Consider the following 16,499-nt stretch of genomic DNA (forward strand, 5'->3'; position numbering starts at 1 on the left):
TATGATAGAAGACAAAAAGGTTTTGTTGGTAAAGGTGGACACTTTGAAGAATACTATAGATGTATTGACAAAATCTGTGAGCTCTGAGAAGTTATCTTGGTGTAGAGAAACAATGGGCATTGCAGGGTTGGATAAATTACTAAGCTCTCCTGTGGCCCCCTATGGAAAGAAAATAATAAGAGGGAGAATGTTGTGTTGTGTTATATTCTTTCCACGACTAGCCCACGTAGTTAACCAAGGGGTTAGAGGGGGGGCAAAGCCCCCCCTTCGTTGCGCCAATTGCATAAATATAAACACAGAGTACGCATAAAACCAGAGAGACACAGATATACATGGTTCACCCAGTTTGGGCTACGTCCACCCCGAATAGCCAGTCCTTCCTTTCTATTATCCAACAAAATGAAGAGACACAACCTACAGCAGATCCGCTGTAATATCCTCTATTTTCTCTCACAGTCTCACCTCTCTATTTCTAGCTCGAAGAATACACATCTATTACACAGCCTCAATACAATGCCCTCATACAAAGAGAGGGGGTTGCCTTCTAGGGAAAAAAACCCTAAACTAAACATAAGTTCTACCATCAGATCATCCGCCTAATGAACAGCCCAGATTGACTAGAAATTACTATAATTTTACAAGGCAATTTTGCAACTGCTTTTAGCTTCGGGGGCGCTACCCCTGAAACCCTCGTTAGAGGACCATTGTCCCCCGGATCCCCCAGCCGGGGGGGATCGGCCCCCCTGAACCCCTGCGGAGGGTACAAGTCCCCCCTGCACCCCCCCGCATGGAGGGGTGTACAAACTTCCTGGGGTATACATCTAGCTGAAACAAAGACCTCTAAATAATCATGCTCCACACCCAACATTTGGTTGCAGAGATTGTGTTCAAGTATGGGGTTAGTACAGGGAGATATAAGGATACACTGTGACAACCAAAGTGCAATTTTCTTGGAAAAGAACCCTACTTACCATTCAAAGACAAAGCAGATTGATGTTCAGTATCACTTTGTGAGGGATATGATAGAAGACAAAAAGGTGTTGTTGGTAAAGGTGGACACTTTGAAGAATAATGTAGATGCATTGACAAAATCTGTGAGCTCCAAGAAGTTCTCTTGGTGTAGAGAAACAATGGGTGTTGCAGGGTTGGATAAATAACTAAGCTCTCCTATGGCCCCTTGTGGAAAGAAAACAACAAGTTGGAGAATGTTGGGTTGTGTTATATTCTTTCCACGACTGCCCACGTAGTTAACCGGGGGTTAGAGGGGGGGCGGAGCCCCCCATTCATTGCGCCGATTGTGCAACGTGGGGTCATAGGGGGATTTGAGGGGGGACATTGTTATAGCCATTTTTGTGCCTTACAGCATTGAGCATGAAATGTCCATAATCTAAGGGATCCAAAGTCCCTAAACATGTTGTTCCTACCCCTAGAGGAACAAGGCTAACAAACCACAGCAATTCACAGAAGTTCTCCACCAGAAACTGCTCAAAAACAAGTCAATTCAGGATCAATTCAGTGGCTCCACTAGCTGTCTGCGCTGAATGTCAAAGTCAACACTGGCTACCTTCACTGCAACGCAGGTAGAAGCACTACCCAGGTGCGCTGAACGAGAGTTGACAAGTGGCAAGTTCATTCCTCAAGGTGTCAAGACCCAGGAAGCTTCCAAAATCTTCCTCAATGACACTTGCCTCAGTGAATTCGACTATGATGAGTAAGAGGTTCCAAATCTCCAACTGGAAGCAAGAACCTCCAAGTGGAATCAAGAACTGACAGAGGGAGAGGACACTAGTCAGATCTGAAGCTGACTCATCCTCTCTCCAAACATCTATATATGGATCTCTCCTCCATGAGATCTAGAGGCTGGAATTTTGTTATTGCAAAGAATTGTTGTTGGTTTGAGACTGGAATCATTGGGTGCTTAATGCTTTGAAGGGAGGTGAAGATAGGAATTCCATTTGCTGGGAAGGAGATGCTGGATTGGAGCCTTCTTGGTTGTATCTCTTCCTGAACCTTGTTATTCATAAATAAAGCTATCTTGATTTCTCCTATATACTGATGTATCTTTGATGTATGATTGCATTAGTATGTTTAGTTTATTTCTAATCCTGAACTAGTTATGAATATGAATCCATGTCTTGTGTAGTGTTCTCCTCTTGTGATCTTGTAGAGACCTGTTGAAGCTGGGCGAGCGAGAAGGCAAGTAGCTGAGAACTCTCAAAGAGAAGAGGAACTGGATCGAGGGACAAACGGAAGACACCGGTTAGTCCATCCATCTCTCTTCATTCTAATTCATAAAGGAAGAATACTAGAATAGCTGTCTCTGTTTGTTGCTAAGGCACTGTCACACCTTAAGTGGATAGGATCGTCCTGCATAGGCATTTTTCCCCACAACAAATTAGCGAATCCACTGGGGAGATTTGTTTAGTCATTTTATTTGTGTCTCTATCATTGTTTGTTTCATAGACTAAACAGCAACAATCGAACTGCATCTGCTCTTCTCAGTTGCAAAGTAGACAGTTGCTGCTTTGATCCAATCACTAGATTTGTCTATGATCTGAACAATGGACTCACAAATAATTCGATGATCCTTTGTGATAGATCTTAGTACTCCCTCAAAGAATCCCTTTGATTGTACCTTGCTTGTTGCTTTTATTTGGCCTGAAACCGTTGATTAATCAGCAAACTGTGACCCAGAACCCAGTGAGAAACTCTCGTTTCTCCTTCAGCGCGACCCCTGTGAAGAGGTTCTGCATTTCAACGCAGGTCCCGTGAAGGCTACCTGCGCTAAATGTCAAAACCCCAGTGTTGAGGTTGCGCTGGACCAATTTGGCCTTGTGCAGCTGGGGTTCTCTGCTCTGTTTTGCCCTGTTTTGATCTCTGATTTTTGCAGCCTATAACCAGCATAGGTACCAGTCTGATATCTCCTTTTCTCTGCTTAAATTCCGCCTCCTTTTGTACAAAAAGACTGTGAGTGTTTTTATGTGTTTGTGGCATCATTTACAATTTTCCTTTGCATGAGTGAAATAATCATCTTGTAGCCCTTGATTCAGATCTATCGATTGTGATCTTAGGAGAGAGTTCATTGGCTGTTTATAGTTGATTATACATTTGCTTTTGCTTTTGGTTTGAGTTTGTCTCTTTTAAGTGTCGAAACAAGTGTTCATTTTGAAAGTCGTAAAGTGTTGTATTCTCTTCTACCCTTTCTGATTTCGAAAAAGTAAACTTGTTTGTATTTGTCATTTAAAAGCAAATTCAAAGTTGTACAAAAAGCTTTCTTTGTAGGCATCAATACTAAGAAAGCGGAAAACAAAGACCTGCATTGTGCATTTGCATCTTGATAGTTTGCATGCTTGATTTAGGAAAAGTGCATTAGAGTGTGCTGAGTGCTCTTTGAGAAAAGATGGTGTCTTTCTTTTCCCTTAGTAGCTAGGATTTTCAAAGTTGAAAAGATATAAAGCTTGCTTATCATCTTTAGACTGCATTTAGGAATTGTATCATACATCTCATGGTGATCCAGAAAGGCAAACTTCTAAAAAGATCAACTTAAAATAAACTGAATGAACTTAACAACGCTTTGCAACATAACGCACAACATAGAGGTCTAGGCTAGAGACGTGTTCTGGCGTCGTAAAGCCTGGTGACTGTCGATCTCATTGAAGGTGGGTGATTCCTCCTGAGGGACGATAGCGCCAGTACGGATTGTGCTCCCACGTACCATCGCGTATATATTGGGAGACCCCTATAGGAATATAACCTTTATCCTTAGGAAGCCGTGTCGGCCGCCCTACTGATCGCAATGCACTGAACACAGCATTAAGGAAGATCGACCGCCCGTACCCTAAAAAGTATTCTGCGGTTTTGCGAAAAGTTTGGCACACCCTCTGCTTATAACTCCAGAGCAGTTTCTTTTGGCCTTTTTCAGACTCTATAACAGAAAAAGTCCATCCGAGCATTTGTCACTTCGGGCTCGTTAAAACATCGAAGGAGACTAGAGTCATCTTTAGCTTTTTCTAGACTCTCTAAAATTGAAAAAGCAAGTTGTGTCTAAGCGTCGTTAAAAATTTATTTTAAACGGAACAATCACCTTTTATTCCTGCATTGATCTTTAGGTTGAAAAAATGGAGCCCACCAACCAAGGAATTCCCCTTGGCGGAAATCCTAGTCCCTTCTCCTCTTGGGGAGATGTTGGTGCACCCCATATGGCCACATTGTCGCTTCCAGGACTGACAATTGGTCTGCCGGTCTAGCTCTTTTCAACCAATGTCGTTCAGAACACCACTATTCCTAAACAGTCAAGTCAATAGTTAGACCAGACCAGAGTCACCCACCAGCCTTCTACTTCATCTAATTCTTCCTCTCCTCCTTCCTCTTCGCTTGACGGAACTGGTAAAACAAAAAACCGAGTTCCTAAGGAGAAGAAGGAAAAGAAGAAGAAGAAGGAGCCAAAAGCGACTGGGGGCAAACAAGTGTCGTCTGACAAAAATCCACACACAGCACTAGCAAGGCCTAAATTGCCATGCGTCATATGCAAGGGAGACCACTTCCACAGAGATTGTCCCTGCATCCCTCGGATACTAAGGGACTGGTCTCCCCGTTTGCACAATTCGGTGGCGTCAACCTCTGATAGCCATGTTGACAGCACACCGTCAACTAGTGAAAGTGAAGCCCCAGGACAGAGAGGGAAAGCTAGATTTCCCTGCAAACTGTGTGAAGGCGACCATGCCATCCACCGTTGTCCCTTCTTAGACGAGGCTAAAAGAGTTTTGGAAGATCGCCCGATTTTACGAGCACAACTTCCTCCTGGATATCAAAAACTCCTGCCAAGTCCTTCACTAGCTGAGAACCCGGCTGGCCCGCTCAGGTGGTCAGCCGAAGCACCTACCATTGAAGATGAACCGTCTGAATCCATACCTGATGAAAGTCAAAAGGTTGAGGCGGCAGTTGACCCGGTTTTGCCTTCAGAGGCTCTATCTTCGAATGATACCATCACAGAGGAGAATAAAGACGACACCGTCCAAGTTCTCTTCATCAACACAGACTCTAACGAACAAGGGGGAAATTTGCCCATTCCTTTATCGCAGGAAGGAACTTCGTCAGGGTCATACCCAGCCGTCTATTCGGTCCCGCCACCAAGCAACCTAGTTGTCTCGTTCGAATGGAACCAACTAGGCAGACCCCGCTTGCCAGCTAGCATACCATTCAGAATTATCGTTCAAATATACAGAATGGTAATGGCTGGCACTATCATTGATGAGGGGGCATCTGTGAGTATCCTTTCCTCTATTGCTTGGAAAGCGCTTGGTTCGCCAGCGCTTTTGCCTGAAATGAGAAATCTATCAGGCTTTGATAAAGGAACCAGTCGACCTTTAGGGATTCTCCCCAATGTGCCCATAACATTGAAAGGGAAGATAGTTCAAATGAACGTGATGGTCGTTCAAGGACCCTTGGATTATAACCTACTCCTTGGACGAGACTATATATATTGCATGGGAACAGTCGTCTCCTCACTCTTTAGAGTAATGTGTTTTCCACATGAAGGAAGAGTGGTCAAGCTCGTGGACCAACTTTCATTTCCCGGATCACCCATCGCAAATAGTCATATACCATCCCTAAATGGTCTCTTCACGCAAGAAGTGTCTCAACCCACGGTCCATCCTCCTGATGAGCGCGAGTAATCTGGGAGGATATGACTGGAACCCAGGGGGCATGCGTCCTGGTCTGCTTCGGCAGGAAAACTTTGGGTATAGGGTAGGTTTCCGCGGGAGAATATGACTAGTCTGTACCCCGTCCATCTAGGAAGAGGGGTTATTCTAGAATAAGATTCTTTTGTCAAAGTTATGTGAGTTGGCGGGCTTCGTCGCTCACCTTTGTCTATTTCGGTAGACATTGCCGAGGAAGTGTTTTGTTTGAAAGATTAACGAGACAATCTTTGGGTAACCTGAAAGAGGTAAGCCTCTCTCGTTAAAACAAATGTTTTGACGGAAAAGAAGTAGAGGTAACCTTGAAATCGTACTTTATGCCTGGGGGCATGCAAACCTTTTGGAGTGCAAGCAAGGGGCGGCTATTTATTTTTTAAATTTTTAGGTCCTCCCTTTAAACCTGTAGGTCTAACCCTTTAAACTCGTAGGATTAGTCGTTTCCGAACTTGCATAACGAAAGGATCCGGAGCAAAGCTTACGTAAGATCTAAGCTCCCTAAAAAATAGCATCTTCAATGAGACACTCTTATCATATGACTGGGTTAATCGAGCAGTTTTAGCACACAGTTCATGCTCGTTAAAAAATAAATGCAAGATCCGAGCAGTTTTAACACGGACTTCATGCTCGTTAAAAAATAAACATAAGCAATGAGCAAGTGTTTCCACCAGCGTTTAAGCTCATTTTAAAATAAAAAATGAACCAATTTCCGGTAAATAACCACTATGAATGTAACATTATCAGCCATTAAAGCCTTGGTCGTGTTTGCACCGTCACCTCCACTTTTCCATTGGCCGATCGTTCACCTCCATATGTTTGTTTACCCTTTTTGAGGAACAGCTGCGAAGAGTGATTTCACCTAGCCATCCTTGTGACACTACCGTGATTGGAAAATTCCAACCTGTCCCTGGAATCAGCTGCTAACCCGTTTTATCACTCGTTCCTCAAAAGACGAGTCTTCTTTAAGCTCTTTTCATCTGACTCGTAAAATATGAAAAGATTGCCGAGTTTTGGCCTTCCAGCTCGTTAAAGCGACCGGAAGTGCTATCCCTCCTCTAGATTTTAATCTTTTTGGACCTGAGGGATTATTGCACAAAAAGATCGAGCGCTTGTTTTGTTCGGCTCGTTGAAACTATCAAAAACTCATCCCTTCTGTATTGTTTTATACTTTTTCGGACTTAAGGGATTAGATGACGAAAAAGAAACTTTGGAGTTATCTTTACGTACCTTTTCAGACTCTCTAAAAATGAAAAGGGACCGAGTTGTCTTTGTCGTTAGACTCGTTAAAATCATTAAATAGCGACAAACTTGTCTTTAGACAAGAACGAGTTTCACTATCGCTAGGCTCGTTAAAACATAGCAATAGGCTTGCCCGAAGGGCAGGTTATAGAACAAGCATATGTTATCCTCCTCAAGCTTGACAAAAATTAAGAGGTACTGGTCAGCAATGACTGGGGAAAAATTGGGAGAAACTCAAGAAAACTTTGATGGTAGCAAGTCGCTCTTGAACATGACACTTTTCCTCCGTACCACAATCGGGTTGGGTTGTTTCATTCACCAGTCACATCACCATGGTCTCGCCATACCATCCATATTTTGGGTAATGCTACCGATCCATCACATCAGTGTCGCCATATGTTCAAGAGAAGTCATTCAGAGAAGTCAACCGTGTCCCATCCACTGCTGTACATTATCCTTCATCCTTTCATGACCACCACCCTGAATCATATGTCACAGATCATTTTCACCTCCATCAAAATCATTAGCTCCGTTCCGTGTCATTGATGTGGGATTCATTAAGGCCCTCCTTTGACGGATCACTTCTTGTCGACATCAGCTCATTATCCAAGAAGTTGATCTAGGAACAACCCCTTCAGTACTTTGAAGCTTGCATGCCTCAATGGCAAGTTTCTCACTTCCGGCAACAGGTATACATCAATGACCTTCGACCGAAAGATTTTTTGTGGTGTTCGACGCCAAGTCCTTTATTCACACCACGTGAATTGTACTGCAGTACCTTGAGGGTCATTATCATTATCGGTGATTCCTCTCACGCTTGTTAACGGTTTACTACATTGACCGGTAATCAAGCGATGTCTTTCCATGTTCGACTTCAGAACATTTCTCACATGGATCGACTTGTACTTAGAGTGAAGATCGAACGAGTTTGAAGACCCCGGATCTAGTTTCATCCATCCGGGCTGCGATATATATTCAGGAAAGATAAAGACATTGACATGTAAATCATTGCAGCAGATAATCATCCTACCCAAAGGATGATAATTTCATCAAAATTATCAGTCTACCATCAGACGATTGTCTGTTCTATGTACAGAAAAATGAATTTATAAAGCTGAGCATGGGAATGCCCGCCTCAGCTAGATCATGAAAGCAGTATGAAAAATAATGTATTGTATTGTATCTTATTACAGGTCTCCTCCCAGCATTGGATGAACTTCGGATCCTCCTGATAAAGCATTTCACCCGATAAACGGCCTCATACTTTAGGGGGCAACTGTTATAGACATTTTTGTGCCTTACATCATTGAGCATGAAATGTCCATAATCTAAGGGATCCAAAGTCCCTAAACATGTTGTTCCTACCCGTAGAGGAACAAGGCTAACAAACCACAGCAATTCACAGAAGTTCTCCACCAGAAACTACTCAAAAACAAGTCAATTCAGGATCAATTCAGTGGCTCCACTAGCTGTCTGCACTGAATGTCAAAGTCAACACTGGCTACCTACACTGCAACGCAGGTAGAAGCACTACCCAGGTGCGCTGAACGAGAGTTGACAAGTGGCAAGTTCATTCCTCAAGGTGTCAAGACCCAGGAAGCTTCCAAAATCTTCCTCAATGACACTTGCCTCAGTGAATTCGACTATGATGAGTAAGAGGTTCCAAATCTCCAAGTGGAATCAAGAACTGACAGAGGGAGAGGACACTAGTCAGATCTCAAGCTGACTCATCCTCTCTCCAAACATCTATATATGGATCTCTCCTCCATGAGATCTAGAGGCTGGAATTTTGTTATTGCAAAGAATTGCTGTTGGTTTGAGACTGGAATCATTGGGTGCTTAATGCTTTGAAGGGAGGTGAAGATAGGAATTCCATTTGCTGGGAAGGAGATGCTGGATTGGAGCCTTCTTGGTTGTATCTCTTCCTGAACCTTGTTATTCATCAATAAAGCTATCTTGATTTCTCCTATATACTGATGTATCTTTGATGCATGATTGCATTAGTATGTTTAGTTTATTTCTAATCCTGAACAAGTTATGAATATGAATCCATGTCTTGTGTAGTGTTCTCCTCTTGTGATCTTGCAGAGACCTGTTGAAGCTAGGCGAGCGAGAAGGCAAGTAGCTGAGAACTTTCAAAGAGAAGAGGAACTGGATCGAGGGACAAACGGAAGACACCGGTTAGTCCATCCATCTCTCTTCATTCTAATTCATAAAGGAAGAATACTAGAATAGCTGTCTCTGTTTGTTGCTAAGGCACTGTCACACCTTAGGTGGATAGGATCGTCCTGCATAGGCATTTTTCCCCACAACAGACATGTAACCCACCTCTACAGGGTCCATGGCAGTGCCCTGAGAAAATTTCTTTTGGACCCTATATTAGGCTTGGCAGATCTACCTATGGTTTTGTGCATGGTTTTCACACATGGTTTTGGACGCGATGGTTTTCGTTCCATGGTTTTGGATGAGATGGTTTTTCGGTCCATGGTTTTTGACACAATGGTTTTTGGTCCATGGTATTGGATGCTTCAGCATGTATAAATATGTATTGTACTATTGAAAGGAACATAATAAAAAATCAAGCTGGTAGTCCCGGTTTGGGATCCAGGGGAAAATCTCTATGTATATGTGTTATATGTGTTATGCTCTAGCATTGTTTATTCTCTATGTTTTAGAATTCATATGCAGGTAATTTTCTGTATGGGGTTAAAACCTATAGATCCCATCCAAACAAACAAAGATCAGCACCCTTTCAACCTCAAAACTAAAATAGCAAAATTGAAGATATCAATTTCTTTGACTGAGTTAGTAAAGAATGAATCCTATAGATCACAGATAACTGAATCTTTAAATATAGGAGATGGAGAAGATGTTGTCCATTTGAATGATGATCAACCTTAACTGTTGTTTAGCCCTGAGGTGAATGGTACTCATCATCAAGGGGGAATCCCTCCTTTCTACATTAGCTTGAACATTCATGACAAAATATTACATAATGCTATGTTAGACTCAAGGACATCCCATAACTTAATGCCAAAAGAAATCATGGAGAGACTAAACTTAGACATTACCAAACCATATAAGGACTTGTTTTCCTTTGACTCTAGCCAAGTTAAATGCCTTGGTTTGATCAAGGATTTATGTGTAACTCTAGTCCGGTGCCCAGCAAAGAGTATTGTGATGGACATAGTAGTTGCAGACATCCCACCCAAATATGGAATGTTATTATCTTGCTCATGGGGAGCAAAATTGCAGGGATCCTTGCAGTTAGATATGTCATATGCCACCATATCTGTTTTTGGCCAACAAAGGAAATTGTATAGAGAGACCTTGATTAAATACATGGTGAGTAGTGCAGAAAAAACATAAAACTTTCCTATATACTCCATGGATTCTAATATGGACTCTTTTATCTTGTACAATTCAGAACATGACAATAATCAAATTACAACTGTAGAAGAAAACAACAAATCCCCTGATAGTGAGAAAAAATTTCATGAGTCCCTATGGCATCTATATTTTGATGGATTTGTAAATAGGTTAGGGGCTGGTGCAGGAGTGTGGATCCACAATATAGAGAATAATCATTCTAAGGGACATGCATTCAAATTAAACTTCAAGTGCACAAATAACATGGCTGAATATGAAGCTCTAATCTTAGGGTTACAAATGGTTAGAAAACATGGAGCCAAGAGAGTTTCCATAATGGGAGACTCAGAACTGACTATTAAACAATCTTATAGTAAATACTCTGTAAACAATCCCAGACTTATCCAATATAGAGAGACAGTTCTAGATTTGATCAAAGACCTTCTGCAAACAAAATTTGCTTCCATTCCTAGAAAATAGAATACGTAAGCCCATAGTCTGACCACTTTTTCTAGTACCTGCAAATTTCATTTTCAACCCAATCATCAGTACACTACAGAAGTGATACATAGGCCTGTTATACCAGACAATTTGAAGTATTGGCATATTTTCTCCCAGGATTCTCATATTTGTGATTTCATGAATGCTGAAGGTGATTTTCAGAAATGTAAAATAGATACAGACTGTACAGTAGAAAATAACATAGATGGTGACATAGATGTAAATATTTTGGATATAGGTAAACCCACTAATTTCACTAAGGTAGAAATAGATAACTTAGAAATGTAGAAATAGAAGAGATAATGAATGATGATCCAGAAATTCTGAACCTTAAAAATAATTTTTTGCCTAAGGGATTAGTCCTATTAGAAGATTTGTTTGACTCAAATGATGTAGCTAGGAAACAAAAAATGGAGCCTTTAAGAGAAGACATAGAAGAATGTAATATAGGAACTGAGGAAAAACCAAAACTCATTAAAATATCAAAAGCATTACCTCTAGAGGAAAAGGTTAAATACATAAATCTATTTAAATAATTTCAAGATGTTTTTGCCTGGAATTATGAAGTCTTGAAGTCTTATGACACCAACATAATTCAACACAAAATACCTATCAAAGAAGATCATAAGCCTTTTAAACACAAACTTAGGAGAATTAATCTAGTTCTTATGCCATCTATTGAGAAAGAAGTTAAAAGAATGTATGATGTCCCAATCATAGCTCCCATTAGATATTCAGATTGGGTTTCAAACTTAGTCACTACTAGGAAGAAGACTAGAGAAATCAGACTATGTGTTGATTTTAGAAATTTAAACAAGGTCTCATTGAAAGACAACTATCCTCTATCAAACATGGACCATATCCTTTAGAGGGTAGTAGGCTCATCCAAAATCTTTGTACTTGATGGATTCTCTGGATACAACCAGATATTAGTCCAACTAGAAGACCAAGTCAAAACTGCGTTTACTACTCCTTGGGATACCTTCATGTACTTGAAGATGCCTTTTGGATTAATGAACGTACGAGAAACATTTCAAAGAGCTATGGATATAGATTTTTCCAAGGAGATCCATGAATTCCTAGTGGTTTATGAAGATGACATCATAGTATTTTCTAAATCTGATAATGAACACCTAGATCACTTGAGAAGCGTTTTTATCAAATGCAGAAAATTTGGGATTTCCTTAAATCCCAAAAAGACACTATTTGTTCTAGAGGAAGGAAAAATGTTGAGACACATAATATCCAAAGATGGAATTAGAATAGATCTTGCTAGAATAGAGGCAATCTTGACCTTCAGCCATCCTAGAAATATCAAAGAATTGCAGTCATTTTTAGGCAAGATAAATTTTCTTAGGAGATTCATTTCAAGTTTAGCAGAATTGATTACAGAACTAAATAACATGTTAATAAAGGACTCAGCACTTAAATGGACAGTGGAGGCCAAATAATCATTAGAAACCATCAATGAAACCCTAACCAAAACTCCAGCCCTTATAAGTCTTGATTTTCAGAAAGATTTTATCATTTTTTCTTTTGCTTCAGAACACACTATTGCAGTAGTCTTGCTGCAAAAGAATGACCAAGGATATGAACAACCAATTGCATTTTTCAGTAAATCCTTAGGAGATTCCACATTCAAATACAACATTATGGAGAAACAAGCATTAGCTTTAGTAAATTCTATCAAAGATTTCAGAGTCTATATTTTGTATCCTCACATTATTTCTTTTGTTCCAAATTCAGTAGTTAAGGACATTTTGACACAAAATGGGCCTGAAGGAAAAAGAGGAAAATGGATTGCCACTATATTGGAATATGACATAGAAATAAAGCCTACTAAACTTATCAAAGGCTAAGGTTTAGCCAAACGCATGGCTGAATCAAACTGTTAGGTCCTAGATGTCAATTTCATTAGTGCCCTTGATGATCATGAAGAGATGGTGACTCCACAGATCAATGAACCTTTTACAGATTCACCTTGGTCTGTTACAAGCTCCTCCTGGTTTAACAAGAACTAAAGCTAGATTTTTGAAAATGAAGTCATTAAAATATTGTATCATAGATAATTCTTTGTTTTGGAAAGACAATGGTGGTATTCTTTTAAATTGTTTATTGAAATATGAAGCTGATAAAATCATCCAAGAATTTCATGCAGGGGATTGTGGAGGACACTTGTACTGGAAAACTACTGCTAACAAAATTATGAGTGCTGGTTTTTATTGTCTGACTCTTTTTGCAGATGTTAAGAAACATGTGACCTCCTGTGATAAGTTCTAGATATTTAAGGAAAAAAGAAAACTTTTGCCCTTTCCTCTAAAACCAATCTCCACAGAAATTCCATTTCAACAATTGGGGTTAGGCTTCATTGGAGAAATACACCCAGCCTCCTTAGCTCAGCATAAATGGATTTTGACAGCCACTGATTACTTCAATAAATGAATAGAATCCATCCCTTATAGACAAGCCACAGACTCTGTCATTATCTCATTCCTAGAAAACAATATCCTGTCAAGATTTGGATGCCCCCAAAAGCTCATTACTGATAATGCAGCTTCTTTTAAATCCAAGAAAATGGTAGACTTCTATAACAAATATTACGTCACCCTTGGCCATTCCACTACCTATTACCCTCAGTGTAATGGACTTGTAGAATCCTCTAACAAAAGCCTGGTCAATATCATTAAGAAATTACTAGAAGACAACAAAAATACATGGAACAAAAAGTTGGTCAATGCATTATGGGCAGATAGACTAACTACTAAGAAGTCAATTGGTACATCTCCTTATCGGCTGGTATATGGGATTGATGTTTTTTTTCCATCCTCTTTGGGAGTGCTAGTGATGAAGATCATCCAAGAATTATAGGTAGAACCAAGTGATATCCAAAGAAGAATAAATTAGACCATACACTTGCAGCAAACCAGAGAAGAAGTATATGTAAAATCACAAGTAATTCAGGACAAAATCAAAACAATTTTTGATAAAAATACCAAAGCTAATGATTTTTACATAGGTGATAAAATTTCTTAAGTGGGATTCAAGAAGAGAATACAAGGGCAAACATGGAAAATTTGACTTCTTATGGTAAGGCCCTAATGTCCCTTATGGTTACAGGGGTAACAAAGCATTTTTCTTAAGAGAGATAGATGGATCAGATCTACTAGGAGGACCTGTCAATGGTAGAATGTTGATTCATTATATATCCACATATTAACGATAGTTCACTTTACTTTGATCATTATATATAACATTGTAGGGTTTATATTGGATTATATGGTAATCTTTTGAAGTTGAAGCCCAGAGAGAAGGTCCTGAAATTTGAAAGTTTCACCATCATAAGTATCAACAAAGCAGAATCATAGAAGGACAGTTTAAAAGGTAATTGCAGTCACAATTCAAAGGCTATTGATCTTAGAGTTCTTGACATTTCACCAGGAAATGAAATCCCCAAGTGGGGCCACTGTTAGGGTCCTATAATAATAGGATTCATAATTTTGAATTGTCTATGGTTATTCTTGTAATATTGTACATACTTTTGATTTTTGCAAAATGTTTTCCATATTAAAAATTAAAAAATGTAAAGAGGGTATGTCCTAAAATAAATATCAAAGGAAAAAAAGAATAATAAAATATGAAAAAAGTAAAATATATATATTTATATATCTATATATATGAATCCCAAACAAAAACAGATCATGAAAGCGTGCAAATTTAAGTGCGACTAATTTTACTTTACTGTGCAAAATAATGGTTGTGTGCATCTTGTCATAAATGCCACAACCCATGATAGTCAAATAGCTTAATCTTGACTAGTTCATGCTTTACTTTCATGTTTATAGATAGGGAATAAAGATCTAGCCAAATTGTTTAATCTTGGCAGATCATTAGTTAGGTAGAGAAATAAAATGTGTTCAACAACTTAATCTGAGACATTGGAAGATATAAGGTTAGAATTACATATTTTTCTTTTCAAAAGGAAAAGGAAACAAAGTGTCTTCTAGCTTAAATGCACCCAATAGGCCCATGGATGAGGCTCGGGAGCAAGAAGCTGCGGGTCAGAAGCTTCTGGGGTTTGTAGTTTCTTTCTAATGCTAATATAATGTCTTGGATGGATTCTCGTCGGTGTGAAGAGTGGGAGAGGTATCACAAATGCGAGTCAGTGGACATAGAACCAGTGCTAGAAGACCTTCTCGTCTGCTGGGGACATGATGTGTTCGAGAAAAACCTGCTCCATTTCTTTTCAAATAGTGCAGTGAAGTGAGGTTTCCGTGACGAGGCGGTGGAAGAAGGAGTTTTGAAAAAAGGCGCTCAGGAAAGGATCCCTGTAAAAAACCTGATGTTGAAAGGAATGCTCCCCAGCCTGTCGAGGTCTACGTCCAATGAAGAGGAAAGAGGGGATCAGAAAGGATCCGAAGAAGAGGGACAAATGTGAATTTTGGCCTTAGCCTCTACTGTTGGGGTAAAAAGGATGGCTGTGGAGGCGGATAAAGACAACAGTGACCCTATTGGAAGGCGTACTGAGCTATTTGAGGCAGTAGAGACAGTCACCCTTGCTAACCTGAATCCTGGAGAGGGAGAAGTCAAGATGGAGGTAGTGGGTGGGAAGAGGAAGAAGACCAAACTTATAAGAAAAAAGGAGGAGAGGCCTAGCTGCGTTTTTGGATTGGATATCCATATAGATCAGGCGATGGAAGCCTCAAAAACTTTCTTAGTTGGCAGAGTTCGTGGAAGAAATTTCTCGGCTGCTTTCATCAAGGATTGGGTTCAGTAAGAATGGAAAGATGCACCGGGTTAGCCAGAAGAGATCAAGAATCTAGACAGAGGTTAGTTTTGCATTCGGTTTGGGCAAAAGGAGCATGTTGAATGGGTGCTGGAAAAGCACTGGAGTTTCGGGAAGAGGCACATATTATTCAGGAAATGGATGCCCCTGTTCTATGCTCAGAAAGAAAAAATGGCGGAGTCTCCAGTCTAGGTCAAATTACCGAGTCTCCCTATGCAATTTTGGACCGACTCAGCCTTCTCTTCAATTGGAAACACGCTAGGGAAGTTTCTCGACACTGTTAGATCATATTTACGCACACATGACTAGAGTGTTGCCTGCCTCTTGCTAAGTTTAAAACCCAGAGAAGGTTTGGCAGATGGTGTGATCCTGAAGTATCGAGGTTTAGAGTTTATTTAGACCCGAGACTATGAAAACCTCCCTTTCAGATGTCATCGCTGCCATAATTATGGACATCTGGCCTGGGAGTGTCCTCTTGGACATCGTCATTGTCGAAGGCAAAGGAAAAGTGGGAAAAATCTGGAGGGGAAAAAAATCAAGAGGTGTTCACTCAGGAAGGAGGGGTTCAGATCAAGGAGACCAATTTTCAAGCAAACGCTCAGGAGCTGGGTTTGGAGCATGCAGAGGAAGTTGAAAAGGATCAGCCTGGGGTTGCAGCAAGTGAGTCTATATCAAACCCGCCATATTTCCTAAGTATCTCAGCAGTCTCTGTAATGGCAAGGACGACTCGGGCGAGTTCGCTTCTACCCCACTCCTCCTCCTTTTGCTCTTCTAATGCTTTTCCTCAATCATGCTATGATGAGACTGGTCCTTTCAGGAAGCTATTGGATGATCTTCCATACTTGAAGAAGGGACTAGGCTCATTAGACAATGTTATAATGGTCATCCCATCTTCTCCTAAGTAGTCTTCT

The sequence above is a fragment of the Pinus tabuliformis genome, chromosome 6 (genome assembly GCF_031772625.1).
Source record: "Pinus tabuliformis cultivar Carrire ecotype Pingquan chromosome 6, CPIR1, whole genome shotgun sequence".
NCBI classification, from domain to species: domain Eukaryota; kingdom Viridiplantae; phylum Streptophyta; class Pinopsida; order Pinales; family Pinaceae; genus Pinus; species Pinus tabuliformis.